A 13507-nucleotide genomic window follows, 5' to 3' on the forward strand; every position below is an offset into this window, starting at 1 on the left:
GGCGCGGAGCGCGCGGCGCCGCCCCCCGCAGGCCCGGGATTGGGGTGCGGGCAGCCGGGGGCTAATCCCGTATGTAAATGGCAGCCAATGGAGGGAGGTGTTGCGCGGGGCTGGGATTAGGGCCCGGGCGAATGGCTGGCAATTTTACTGAGATTACAGAACAAAGAGCTTCCCCGCGCCCCGCGCCCGCGCGCCCCGCCCCGCGCCGCGCCCCCGCCCGCGCCGCCGCCGCGCCTCCGCCTCCTCCCCGGCCTCCTCTCCGTCCTCCCCTCCCTGGCCTCCCCGTCCTCCCCGGCCCCGGCCTCCGCCGCCTCCGCCTCCCGCCGCGCCTTCCCGGGCCCCGGATTAACGAAGGGCGCCGCGGCTGGAGGCTGCATCCTGGCCGCGGGCCGGGCCGGGCGCCGCCGGCCGCAGCAGCGCGGGGTCCTCCGAGGTAGGAGAAAGTTTTGCGGGGGGCCCGGGCCGGGCGCCCCCGGGCGCGGGCGCGCGCGATCGGGGACGCCGTGGGGGGCCGCCCCCCACCTGCCCCGGCGGCCGGAAGCGGGGCGCCGTCCCCCCCCCCTCCCGCGCCCGGCCCGGCCTCTGCCGCCGATGCGGCCGGGAACGAGGTCACGGCGCTGCCCGGGGCCGGGGTGGGCGCGGGGCCCGGGCCGGGGGGAGCCGGACCCCGGGGCACCGGACCCCGGCTGCGCACCCACCCCGGCGGAACCGCGTCGCGCGGGGGTCCCCGCGGGGCGCCCCGGCCGGGCGGGGGCCGCGGGCCGCGCGGCGGGGGGCGGCTGTGGGTGGTCCGGGCGCGAAGGGTGGGCGGGGAGGACGGGGCGGGGGGACCGGGCCCAGCCCGAGGCCGCCGGCGACCCCGCTCCCCGCCCGGGAGCCCCGTGTCCCCGCGTGCCAGGCCCCGGCGGCGCTGGAGGGGCGCTGGGCCACCCGGCCCCGGCCCCCGGCTCAGGAGGCCCCGGGACCCCGGGCCGGGAGGCGCCGGGCGCCGCACGCATTTCAGCCGCGTCATTCACGGGGAGAGGGCTCCGGCCACGGTTTATTTACTCAGAAGTGGAGCGGGCCCCGGGGAGGACGGGCACCGGCCGGGGCCCGGGACGGGGAGCCAGCATCGTGATCACCTGTCTGGGGCCCTGGAGGTCGCGCAGCCTTGGCTCGGCGACTTCTGAACAGAGAGACCAGGGTGTCTCAGCAGGGACCAGGGTCGGCCTGGCGTGATGGGTGCAGGCACCCCATCTGCACGCACCCCATCTCCTTTTACAGATACCCCAACCTACACGCACCCTCATCTCCCGCATGCACCCCGGGATCCACTTCTGCAGACACCCCGTCCACTTGTGGGCTGCAGGAGGTTTGATTTTGTACCTCATTCTGTAAAATGACCTGGAAATGGACAGTTCCAACTCCGAGGGCCCAAAGCCTGCAGCGGCCAGGGGGGTCAGAAGCTCTCGGTGCGGGTTTGTGGTGCGGGTTGTAATCTGACCCCCTAACCTACTTAATCACGAGCATCGCTGTGTAGATGGATCACTTATGTACAGTGTGTTGATGGCGGTTCTTTCTGTGTTTCAGTCCTGGGACTTGAACTCGGGGCCTGGGCGCTGTTGCCGGGCTCTTTGGCACAAGCCTGGCACTTGAGCTACAGCTCCATTTCCTGTTTTTTGGTGGTACACAATAAATAAGAGTCTCATGGATTTTCCTGCCTGGGCTGGGTTTGAACCACAATTCTCAGATCTCTGCCTCTTGACTGGCAAGGATTACAGGTGTGAGCCACCACCGCCTCTGCTCCCCAAAGGCAGCCTCCGGGAGGCTGTGGGGGGCTGGTCTGAGTCTGGCACAGGGACACAGTGGAGGCTGTGGTTTGGTGATGGCTCGGCTGTAAGGTCCCAGCTGACCTCATGGTGAAGTGAGGTGTGGTGCCCAGGACCCAGGCCGTCATTCCCTAAATTTGACCTTGGAACTCAGGATGGGGTGTCTGTGCCCACACTTGGGGAACTCCTGGTGTCCCCCAGACACTCTGTCCTTTCTGTTTCCTAGGACTGGGGGAGGGGCAGGTGGGGGAGGGGACCTGCTGCTCAAACACCTGTTGAATGAATGAATGAGTGAATGCATGAGTAAAACCTAGCTGCTGAGTCCTACCTACTCTGTGAATGCAACTTTCCCCTACTGTTCTGTTGGGGGTGGAGGGAATGGAGCTTGGACTCAAGGCCTGGGTGCTGGCACTGTCCCTAGGTTTTTTTGCTCAAGGCTAGCACTCCACTTCCAGTTTTCTGGTGGTTCATTGGAGATAAAGAGTCTCATGGACTTTACTGCCCAGGCTGATTTTGAACCTAGGTCCTCAGATCTCTGCCTCCTGAGTGGCTTGGATTTGGCGTGCATTCTGGATTCTTGAGTCTGGGCTGGGTTCTCATGGGGCAGGAGTGTTTCCACCTACATCCCCTGCCCTGGCTCTGGGACCCCATGCCTCCTTCTCCATCTTCTGGGCTGGGGACTCCCCCAAACCTCAGCTTGTGCCTCCTGATGCTCCTGGACTTTCTACCGCCCAGCAGCAGGGGACCCCAGGAACACAGGCACCAAGGAGCCCGAGCTGCAGCACTGGCCGGGGACGCCGGAGTGGAGCAGGGCCCAGAGGGCCTGGGTCCCATGCCGAGGTGCTTCGCAGAGGAAGGAGGTGCTGTGGGGGAAACTGGGGTGGGGAGCCTGGCCTCCCCAGGCAGGGGACAGTGGGTTTTTGGGGGGCAGAGAGCCCCCCTAGTTTGATCATCCTAGTTTACCTCCCATCCTTCACAACCTCATTTCTCAGCTCTGCAACTCTGGACTGGCCAGGAAAGGAAAGGCTGGGTTATGGGGGAGGAAGGATCCCCATAAAGATCCGAGGTGCCCCGGGGGGTATCTCAGACAGTCAGCAGTCCTGTCCTTTTGGCCCCCTCCTTTTTTTTTTTTTGGTGCCAGTCCTGGGTCTTGAACTCAGGGCCTGGGTGCTGTCCCTGCAAGGTGAGCTCTGCACAGAGGTTTGACCAAGACAAGCCACACCGTGGCCGCCGACTGCCCCAATGCCACCCGAAGCAGGGCTGCTGGGAGCGGGAGGGGGAGCGTGTCTCCTGTGTGGACGTGGCGTGGGCACAGCAAGTTTGGGTGATGGGGCCTGGCTGAGCGCCCGAGGATGCTGGTGGGTGGGTGCTTGCCCTCCGTGCCCACTGGGGAAGCCTCCGGAAGGCAGGGGGGCCAGTTGCTGGCTGAAGTTTAGAAGTGAGGCACAGGTGCTGGGAGAACACAGGAAAAGGGAGTCCAGCTGTCTGTCTGTCTGTCCATCTCAACACCAGACAGCACAACACTTGTGGGACCCCACTAAGTTTTGAGGGCAGTCTCTTTTTTTTTCTTCTTCTTTTTTTTAATCCGGTCGTGGGGCTTGAACTCTGGGCCTGGGCACTGTCCCTCAGCTCTTCAGCTCAAGGCTAGCGCTCTACCACTTCTAGCCACACTCGCCACTTCCAGCTTTCTTTTTGCTTATGTGGTGCTGAGGAATCGAACCCAGGGCCTCATGCATGCAAGGCAAGCGCTCTACCACTGAGCCACCTTCCTAGCCCCTACCACTGAGATTTGAACTGAGGGCCTTATGCTTGCTAAGCAGGCACTTTACCATTTGAACAACACTCCAGCACCCCCTTTTTTTTGCATTGGTTCTTTTCTTTTTGTGTCATGGGGCTTGAACTCTGGGCCTGGACGCTGTCCCTGGGCTTTTCTGCTCAAGGCTAGCACTCTGCCACTTCAAGCCACAACTCCACTTCCAGTTTTCTGGTGGTTAACTGGAGATAAGAATCTCCCGGAGACTCCTTCCCCAACTGGCTTCCAACCTCGGTCTTCAGATCAGTAGCACAAGCTACTGTCACGGGGCTGTGTTGGTTATTTTCTTTTTGTTTTGTTTTGTTTTTGGGTCCGGTCATGGGGCCTGAACTCTGGGCCTGGGCGCTGTCCCTCAGCTCTTCAGCTCAAGGCTACCACTCTACCACTTGAGCCACAGCACCACTTCCGGCTTTTTTCTTTTTGCTTATGTGGTGCTGAGGAAGCTAACCCAGGGCCTCAGGCATGCAAGGCAAGCGCTCTACCACTGAGCCACCTTCCCAGCCCTGTGTTGGTTATTTTCAAGGTAGGATCTCCACTTACGAGTGGGCCAGCCTGGACTGCCATCTTCCCAATCGTGCTTCCCCGGTAGCTGGGATTATAGGTGTAAACCATGAAACCATGAAACCCAAATGCCCTTGTGGCTAGGTCCCTCTCCTGCCCTCCCCCAGACAGTCTGCCCCATGTCTGTCTGGTGTGTGTCACACAAATGCAGTGAGCGTGGGTGCCAGCAGTTGGTGCCTTTTCAGTGCTCAATAGTACTCCAGCAACCCACTGGACCACACACAACCCAGCCACTTTCCTCTGGTGGCAATCCAGCCCTGCACAGCCCAGGGTCACCCAAAAGAGGGGCGCACTGCACCCCTGCTGCGCTGACACTGCCCACCCCGTCCCCAGCTGGAATTTCATCCTGGTTTCTGGTGACTCGCAGCTCTGCGATGAAATTACACCTGCCGCTGCTGCCGGGGGGGGCCTTGGGCCCAGGGCTCCTTCACAGCCCAATTGGGTTCTGGAACAATCCACAAGGGGCTGGGACACCTGAAGATGGGGGTGGTGGGCAGGGATGCACATTGGTTATGTCTTGGGTCCCACAGTGGTCATGCTGGGCAGTGGCCTTGTCCCGTGAGGCTCTGGGGCCCTGGGAAGGCGTGTGGCAGGGCCTCTGGGTGCCTAGAGTTATTTATTTATTTTTGTCAATTGTGGGGCTTGAACTCAGGGTCTGGGCACTGTCCCTGAGCTCTTTTTGCTCAAGGCTAGCACTCTACCACTTTAAACCACAGCGCCACTTCTGGTTTTCTGGTGGTTCCCTGGAGATAAGAGTCTCATAGATTTTCTTGCCCAGGCTGGATTTGAACTTCAGTCCTCAGATTTCAGGCTCTTGAGTAGCTGAGATGACCGGTATGAGCCACCAGTGCCAGGCCAAGTGCTTGTATTTAAATGAGCAAATATCCACGGTTTGAGAGGTCCTTGCAAGACCCAGTATGGGCAACGTCCAAGCTGGTGGATTTTCCCACAGAAACATGGATCTCCCGAGTCCCAAGCCCAGGTGAGGCCGGGTCTACAGGAGTTACCTGCGGGACTCCTGGTGGGATCCTGCGTGACAGGAAGCACAGGACACCTATAATGGGCCTCATGTGAGCAGTGGCTGTTTTCAGCCATGTTCCTATGGCCAGCAGTGAGATTCTAGTTGGTCGTAGAAGCTTCTAATCAGGCCATTTCCAGGCTGCATCCTGCCTGCTTAAGCAGCTGCCTGGGGCCAGGTCTGTTAGGGGGTTCAGGGAGTTGGGGACTTAGTAAGAACCGGTAAGATTCCTATCCACAAATGCATCCGATTTCTGGGAGTCACAGCTTCTAGGCTGGGGGCCAGGAAATCACACCTGTAATCCCAGCTATTCAGGAGATAGATCTGGAGGATCGAGGTTCAAAACCAGCCCAGGCAGCAAAGTCTATGAGATTCCATTTCCAAAATAACCAGCAAAAAATCTGGGCTGAAAGTATGTATGGCTCAAGGGGTAGAGCGCCAGCCTTCGCTTCAAATCCCGGTACCACCGAGAGAGAAAGAAAGAAAAACTGCTTCCAGGAACATAAAGGGTCCCGCTGCTGTGTTGGGGTGAGTGACCGCCACCCTGCAGTGTCCCTGGAGCCCCTCAAGGCCAGGCCCGCAGGGTGGGTGCCCCATGGGAGGTCCCAAGAGGATGTGGGTGCCGGCCCCTGGGCGTTTGTGGGTGGCGGCCCCCGGCGCCGGGGTGGTCCTGGCGGCGCCTGTGCACCAGGAGCTGCTTCTGCAAGTGTTTGCTTGGGGCATGGGTGGAGGAGAGGAGCCCCCCTGCACCCTAACTCCCAGCTGGGGGTGTGCTGCCTCCCTAACCACATCCTTGTCTCTGATCCCAGCCTGGCCACCGCCCCAAACACTTGCACACACCCTGAGCAGACCGGCTCCGTGCCTCCCTGGCCCCCCCCCCCGGGCCCCACTGGGGCCTTTGAACCCCACAGATGGGGTTCAAGCTCCAGCTTGAGCGCTGACCTGCCACGCGGCTCACTGCCGAGCAGGGGGGTGCCGCCTGACTCTGCTGGGAACTGTTCTAAGCAAACTCAGGGTCTCCCTGTGTGGCCCAGATCCCATCCCCAGCCTCGGAGTGCTGGGATTACAGGTGTGCACCACCATGCCAGGCTCAAGAAAGTGTATATATATATATATATTTGGGCTGGGAAGGTGACTCAGTGGTAGAGTGCTTGCCTCACATGCATGAGGCCCTGGGTTCAATTCCTCAGCACCCTATAAGCAGCAAAAACCAGAAGTGGCGCTGTGGCTCAAGTGGTAGAGTGCTATCCTTGAGCTGAAGAGCTGAGGGACAGCGTCCAGACCCAGAGTTCAGGGCCCATGACCAACCAAAAAAAAAAAAAAGAAAGTATATATATATATTTTTCAACTTGTCACATGGTATCTCTCTAGGCGGCCCTCTGGGAGCCCCCAGGCCCGCTCAGGAAGGACTGGACACGCAATCTCCCCTCTGTGTGTGATCCCGGCCCTTCATGCTCTTTGTCCATGGAGCACAGACTGTGCCTCAGTTTCTCCTCTGAAAAGGGTAGAATTGGCATCTTCCTCGGCCTGGCAGCCCCTCAGTGGTCGCCAGCCTTGTCTGATGGACAAGGCTGCCCACAAAGTGATGCTTGAGGCTGCAGCCCAGCGCCTCGTGCATGCTAAGCAAGTGTTGCACCCCCGGGCCACACCCTTTGCCCAGCTTTGCGGTTTGAGTTGTTTTTGCATTTCCAGAGGCCAGTCCTTGGATTTGAACTCAGAGCCCTAGGCTTGCTAGGCAGGTGCTCTCCCACTTGACCCATGCTTTCAGCCTCTATTTGTCTTTTTCATCATAGCCATCCTTGGAGACATGATGTGCTTGTGGGTCTTGATTTAGCATGCTAGAGTTTGTTCTCTTGCTCATGCTTCATAGTCACAGAAGAGCTACAGTTCCACCAGTCATCACACCCACAGGCCATTCAGATGGGCAGAGTGAAGTTGCCGAGAATCTTCCTCCTCTCAGAGGTTGCTCCTTATTAAGGACTTGGATGGTACTGCGCAGGCCTGTACTGGGTCCCATGGTGGCCCCTGTCCCTGAGGGAGCTGGGAAGGCAAACCCTGGCCTCCTGGGCCCAGTCATTGTGACCTATGCCAGCACAGACCTTGTGAGTGTAAGGGAGAGGGTAGCCAGCCGGCTGCTGGGATGGTGGGTAACTCTGAGCCTGCTGCCTGGTAGACTGTCCTGGGGCCGAGTCCCCCGCCCCCCAATCCTGCTCAAATTCCCTCCTCTCTGCTTCCCAGGCACCAGGCCTGCTCCATCCTGCCGCCTGAGCTCTGCCTGGACACCTCCTGAGCCGGACAAACCAGAGGCAGCGCCTCTGCCTGTGAATGCCAGGGTCTGCAAATACCTGTGTTGCCTGTCTAGACCTGGGCTGGGCGGGGCCAGCCTGCCAGCCATCCTGGGGGGCCACTCTTGGGACACCGTGGGAGCCCCACCATGGCCTCTGCTTCGCAGCCTTTTCATTTTTATTATTGGCAGTACTGGGATTTGAACTCCACTTTTGTGCTTGCTAGCCTGGTGCTCTACCACCTCAACCATGTCCCTAGTTTTGCTTTTAGCTTGATTTTTTTTTGCCAGTCGTGGGGCTTGAACTCTGGGCTTGGGCGCTGTCCCTCAGCTCTTCAGCTCAAAGCCAGCACTCTACTGCTTAAGCCACAGCGCCACTTCAGGTTTTCTAGTAGTTTATTGAAGAGACTCACGGACTTTCCTGCCCGGGCTGGCTTTGAACCATGGACCTCAGATCTCAGCCTCCTGAGTAGCTAGGATTACAGGTGTGAGCCTGCTAGCTTGATTTTTTTTTTTAGATAGGGACTGTGGAACTCTCCAGACTGCACCCTCCCCCTCCCCCATACACAGTCAGTGTAGGCCTGGGATTACAGGTGTTTGCCACAATGCCCAGCCCTCCTCACCTCTGCTTCCAAGCCATCCTGAGCATCCCTTCCGTGTGACATCTGGGCACACAGCCTTTCTTAACCTGTCCCGAGCCTCCACAGTCTCCTTCACCACGGGGAGGGCACTGTGAGCCTGTGGGGTGTGGCAGGGCTGGGGCCATCACGAATGCACTGCCATTGTGGCCTCGGTGATTGTGCGCTGGGAGTGGGTGCGCGTGCGCAGTGGACTGTTTTAAGTGCACAGGGGTGCATGGCATGGGCGCATGCGCAGGGAGCTGTGCGCTTGCAGAATAGACGGCGTGTACACGTGCATGGCATGGGCGCATGCGCTGGGAGCTGTGCGCATGCAGAGTAGATGGCGTTTCCACGTGCACGGTGTTTGGGAAAGGCGTGGCGAGCCGGGCGCCTGGCCGGCCCTGCGCCTCGGCCTCTCCGCCCGTGGGAACCGCGTCCACCTTGGGCCTCCGGAGCCATGTGCAGCCCCGGCCACGTGCGAGGCCTAGCATGCGAGGATCGCAGTTTGAGGCCAGCCTGGCAGAAAAGCTGGTGAGGCCCGGTTGTAGGCCGTGTCTGGCAGGAGCAGAGTTCCAGGCAGAGAAGTCTGCAGGACTGGCTCCCACAGAGGGAGGCTGGGCATGGGGGCGCGCCTGTGATCCCAGCGAGGGTCTCCAGCCATGCCCTAGAGGGAAACAAGCCCGTGGAAATCAGGGCTGGAGGCGTGGGGCGGTGGAGCTCTCGCCTTTCATATGTAAGGCCCCGAGTTCAAGCCCTGTCTGATGTCCAGTGGCTGCCAGTCTTGTTTCTTTTTTTGTTGTTGTTGCCATAAGAAAATGCCAGGAAGCCGGGCTCTGATAGCTCATGCCCATAATCCCAGCTCTTCAGGAGGCTGAGATCTGAGGATTGTGGTTCGAAGTCAGCCTGGATAGAAAAAGTCCCTGAGAGGCTCGTATCTCCAATGAACCACCAGAAAACTGGAAGTGGTGCTGTGGCTCAAGTGGTAGAGCACTAGCCTTGAGCACAAAAGCTCAGGGACAGAGCCCAGGCCCTGAGTTTAAGCCCCACGACTGACAAAAAGAAAAAAGAAAGAAGAAGAAGAAACAAAATGCCTGAGACTGCTTTGGGGACTCAAGAGCCTGGTGCCATCGGGGTGTGGCAGCGCACGCCTGTAATCCCAGGACTCGGGGAGGCAGAAAGAGGAGGATTGAGAGTTCAAGGCCAGCTTGAGCTACATAGCAAGAACCTGTCTCAAAAATACCAATAAACAAAAAAAACATTCTACATCAGCTGCTCCCGCAGCCTCGGCTGCGCCCCAGCTCTGCGCCCAGACCCCTGAGCCAGCCCCTGCCACCTGCCCCGCACACTACCAGCATGCAGACCTGGGGTGGGGGCAGCTGCGGCTGCGTCCCCACTGCCAGCCCTGAGTGCGAAGCCCTCACCATGCCCAGGGCAGTGGCACTGGGCCCCCTTTGCCCACTAGGAGGGGCCTCTGATCCTACTAGGGTGGGGTCTGTGTCCCCGCCCCTGGCCACCCCGGGGGAGCCTGGCCCACCACCCAAGGGTGCTGGGGGTCCCCACCTGTGTACTAGGCTTTCCCCTCGGAGGCCTCGCTAGCCCCCAGCACCCACCTCCCATCCCGTCCCTACTGCCCCCCCCCCTCATGTCACTGTGGCCCCTGAGCCTCTGGTGTCATCCCTGACCAGACCTCTCCCCCAGGGGCTCCAGATCCCATCCTCCCCCTCTCCTGCCTCCCTTCCTCACCCACAGCCTCCCTTAGCAGTGTCCCCCACAGCTGGGCCTGGGGCCTCAGTGCTCAGAGGCTTAGCCCCCTCCCTTCCAGCCCTTAGGTTCCAGGCATGACTCCAGGCCCCTCCTTGGGAGCTCACAGACCTCTGCCTGCTCCCCGTCAGGCAGCTGGGGCCATGATGTCAGCTTCCACGCCCACAGCGGTGGCTCTTCTGCCCTAAGCCCACTCCAGAGCCACCGGTGCCGCCGTGGCCTTGTGTCCTCTGAGCTCCCTGGCTGCCAGCCTGGTGTCTTTGCCCACTTCCTGCCCCACCCTGCGCCCTGCACCCTGCAGTGCCAAGCCCCGATCTCCACTTCACCCCCCCCACCAGCCTCCAGCCACACCGCCGCCCTGCTCAGCCCTGAGCGGCTCGGGCGCCACGCGTGGGCGCCTGGCTGGCGTCTGGTCTCCTGGACAGCTGGTCTTTGGCACTGTCAGGCCTTCAGCATCTGCCCAGCTGGGTGTCCAGGCAGATGGTCACTGCCATGGCAGGTGGGTGACCCCTTGAATACGAGCTAGCTCTGACATCACCACCCCTGGGAGCCTCCCCCATCCTCCACCACCCTGGGCTTCCTGCGTGTCACTCTTTTTAATGGAAGGATAATTTACTTACAGTAAAATGAATAAATCTAGCCAGGCATGGCAGCACATGCCTGTAATCCCATCCCATAATCGCAGTACGGGGGAGTGAGGCAGGGGCATGGGGAAGCTCAGGCCAGCCTGAACCGCCTAGTAAGACCCAGTGTCAGAAAGCATATGTTGGAGCTAGGTGCTGGTAGCTCACGCCTGTAATCCCAGCTACTCGGGCTGAGATCTGAGGAGCATGTTAGAAGTCAGCACAGGCAGGAAAAGCCATGAGATGTGGAAAGAGATGTGGCTCAAATGGTAGAGCACCAGTCTGTGCCCAGGACTGGCACACGGGGGTGCTGGCTTGCCCTGCCATCCTAGCTTCTGGGGCAGGCAGGGTTGGAGAGCAGGCTCAGGGCTGTCTCAGCCTCTTCTGGATGGTCCTGCGTGCCCCCAAGTCAGGGAAGCTTAGTGGCCCACACCTTGTCCCGTGGCCTGGGAGCACCCTGGGAGGAGCGCAGCCCAAGGCCAGCCCGGATAAATCGGGATCCCATTAGCACAAAAGGGTTGGGAGGCACGGTTCAAATGGTGGAGTGCCTACCTAGCAAAATACCCAAGTCAGGTGGATTTTCCTGTCGCTGAGTGGCCACCAGTGGCCAGGTGTCATACAGCCCTAGCCACCCACTGCAGTCTGCGGTCACCTTGTCCCAGCCTGGGGCGCGGGGGTGGGGTCAGAGCTGGCCAGCTCCAAGCACCGCCAAGGCGCATGGAATCATGGATGGGGCGGGGGGGGGCTGCTCTGCCTGGGTCCTGTCCAGGACATGGGGACACCAAGCCTTGCGGGGTCCTGTCCCTGCGCTGGGCAGCCGGGCTGGCGGGGCCCTTCCCTGCCCCAGGTGTCTGCAGCTCTTTTCAGAGGTTTGCTTCACAGCATGAGGTTCCTCTTCATCCTTCCCAAATGGCAGAAGTCATTTAGGGAAGGGGTAGGAGGGAAATTGAGCCCTGGGCCTGTGCTCCCGCCCGGCCCCTCTGCACACACACGCTTCTGTGCAGACCTCTCTGTGCACGTGTGTAGACTTGCCTGCTCTGGGAGGTGCGCATGCGCATCTGCGCAATCCCCCCCATCATTCTCTGGCTGTTCGTTGCGCACCTGTGCAGACCTCCTGTGGGCGCGTGCAGATCCGTGCAGACACCCCCCCCCCACCGTTGTGCTCTGGGGGGACGATGGCAGACAGGCGAGCTGCGTTTCTGACCCTGCACATCCTGGGATAAACGTAAACCTGAGTTCAGACTCGAAGGCCAGGCACACACTTCCACCTTGCGTTTCAGTGCCCCAACACCAGACTTGTTTTACACTCTTCCTTTTTTTAGTTTTTTAACCTTGACTGTATCTCGGGCTGACCTCAACCCTCTCCAGTGCCCCTGTGGGCGCCAGGATTGCAGGCATGCACCACCGCACCCAGCCCCAACATCTGATGGGTAGCATCGTGGTTTGACCTGGCTTTGAACTCTACACAGTATGACCTTTCATGTTTTTACGACACTCCACCATGGCGTTTCCTGTGGTTGGGGCTGCCCGCCCGCCTGTCTGTCTGTCTGTCTGCCTTTCCCAACACACTGGGCACACCCAGGACAGAGGAAGCCAATAAATACGCTGCAGACACCAGGAATGCCCGGGTGAGTGCTCCCTCCTGAAGAAATGAAGTTTGTTTCCATAGAGGAAAGGAACGGGAAAAGCCAGGGCTGGGGCTTCAATGCCTGAGGCCTGGGTTCTAATCCAGCGTCAAAAGAAAAAAAATGCACATGGCATTAATTGGCCCCTGGGAAGAGTACCCCATGTCCCGGGTGACGGGGTCCTGGATGCAGTGGGCTCCAGGCTCTGCCTTGATTTACCCGAGTACACGAGGGTCAGCTAGCTGGCCAAGGAGAGCAGAAGTGAGCTGCCAGGCGGGGCGCCCAGCCCAGCTTTTATTTATTTTCCCTTTCTTCCTTTTGAGGCAAGGTCTCGCCATGTAGTCCGGGTTTGCTTCAGCCTCCCAATGCTGGGATTGCAGGCATGCATCACCCTGCCAAGTTGGAGACCCTCTTTGAAAGGACTTTGTCATGCCCGTCATCCCCGCTACTCAGAAAGCTGAGCTCTGAGGATCATGGTTCAAAGCCAGCCCAGGCAGGAAAACCTGTGAGACTCTTATCTCTAATGAACCATCAAAAAGCCAGAAATGGAGTTGTGGCTGAAGTGGTAGAGCACCAGCCTCGAGAGTAAAGCTCAGGGACAGTGCCCAGATCAAGCCCCAGAAAGAAATAAATACATACATACGTTAAGCAGAGGCAGGGTGTGGTCCCCAGGGAGAACAACTGGCCCAAACCCCTGGGTTCCAGCCCCAGCTCTGCAGGAAAAGGAAAATGTAATTTTCTTGAGGCAGAGGGGAAACAAAGTCTCTGCCTGCACACAGAGCCAGCGTGACCCCAAACCTGGAAAGCGAAACCACCATGGCATCCGTGCACGAGTAAACTGAGGCAGTAGGAAGGGGGCTGGGGACATGCAAGGGCCACTTCTCCTGGGTGGGTCATATTTTGGGCCAGCTGAACTTAAAGGAGCTGCAGGAGGAGCTGGGTGGGGATCCCATCCCTGCCTTCCAGAATCTGTCCTTTTATGTGGGGAACGGCGCCTGGCCATGCTAGTGGCTAAGAGTAGGAGTGGGCGGTGGGGCAGTCAACATGCTGGGCTTGCTGGTGGAGATGGGGGCTTGCAAACTGTTTGCCCAAGCTGGCCTCAAACTACAATCCTCCCTTATCAACCTCCTGAATAGCTGGGATTCCAGATGTGAGCCACGGTCCCTAGCTGACCTCTTTTCTTTACGGAAGAGCATACTCACAGTATGTCACGACACTGACAAAGGCTTCAGCTGCCAGGACACAGTATGAGCAGGTGCTTCACAAGTGGGCAGGATGGAGGGCGTCGGACCTTGAGGGGCAGCCATTGGGGTCTGCGAGGCCTGGGGCCCTGACCACGGCTGGGCCTGTAGGAGAGGGTAGAGCTGAGGCCGCATCGACACTCCCACCCCTGG

General features: G+C 59.6%; 1 protein-coding gene across 5 annotated transcripts in view; it reads left to right on the forward strand.

Annotated features, from left to right (window-relative positions):
- Positions 1–303: 303 nt before the first annotated feature.
- The window catches only part of Gtf2ird1 (GTF2I repeat domain containing 1), a 43962-nt gene continuing 30758 nt past the window's right edge, over positions 304–13507 (forward strand). For all 5 annotated transcript variants that reach the window (XM_070035562.1, XM_070035563.1, XM_070035564.1 and 2 more), the window contains exon 1: positions 304–433. The gene's annotated coding sequence lies outside the window, so the exon portion shown is untranslated. The remainder of the gene's footprint in view (positions 434–13507) is intronic.

The sequence above is a fragment of the Dipodomys merriami genome, unplaced genomic scaffold (genome assembly GCF_024711535.1).
Source record: "Dipodomys merriami isolate MVZ:Mamm:240054 unplaced genomic scaffold, mDipMer1.0.p SCAF_26, whole genome shotgun sequence".
NCBI classification, from domain to species: domain Eukaryota; kingdom Metazoa; phylum Chordata; class Mammalia; order Rodentia; family Heteromyidae; genus Dipodomys; species Dipodomys merriami.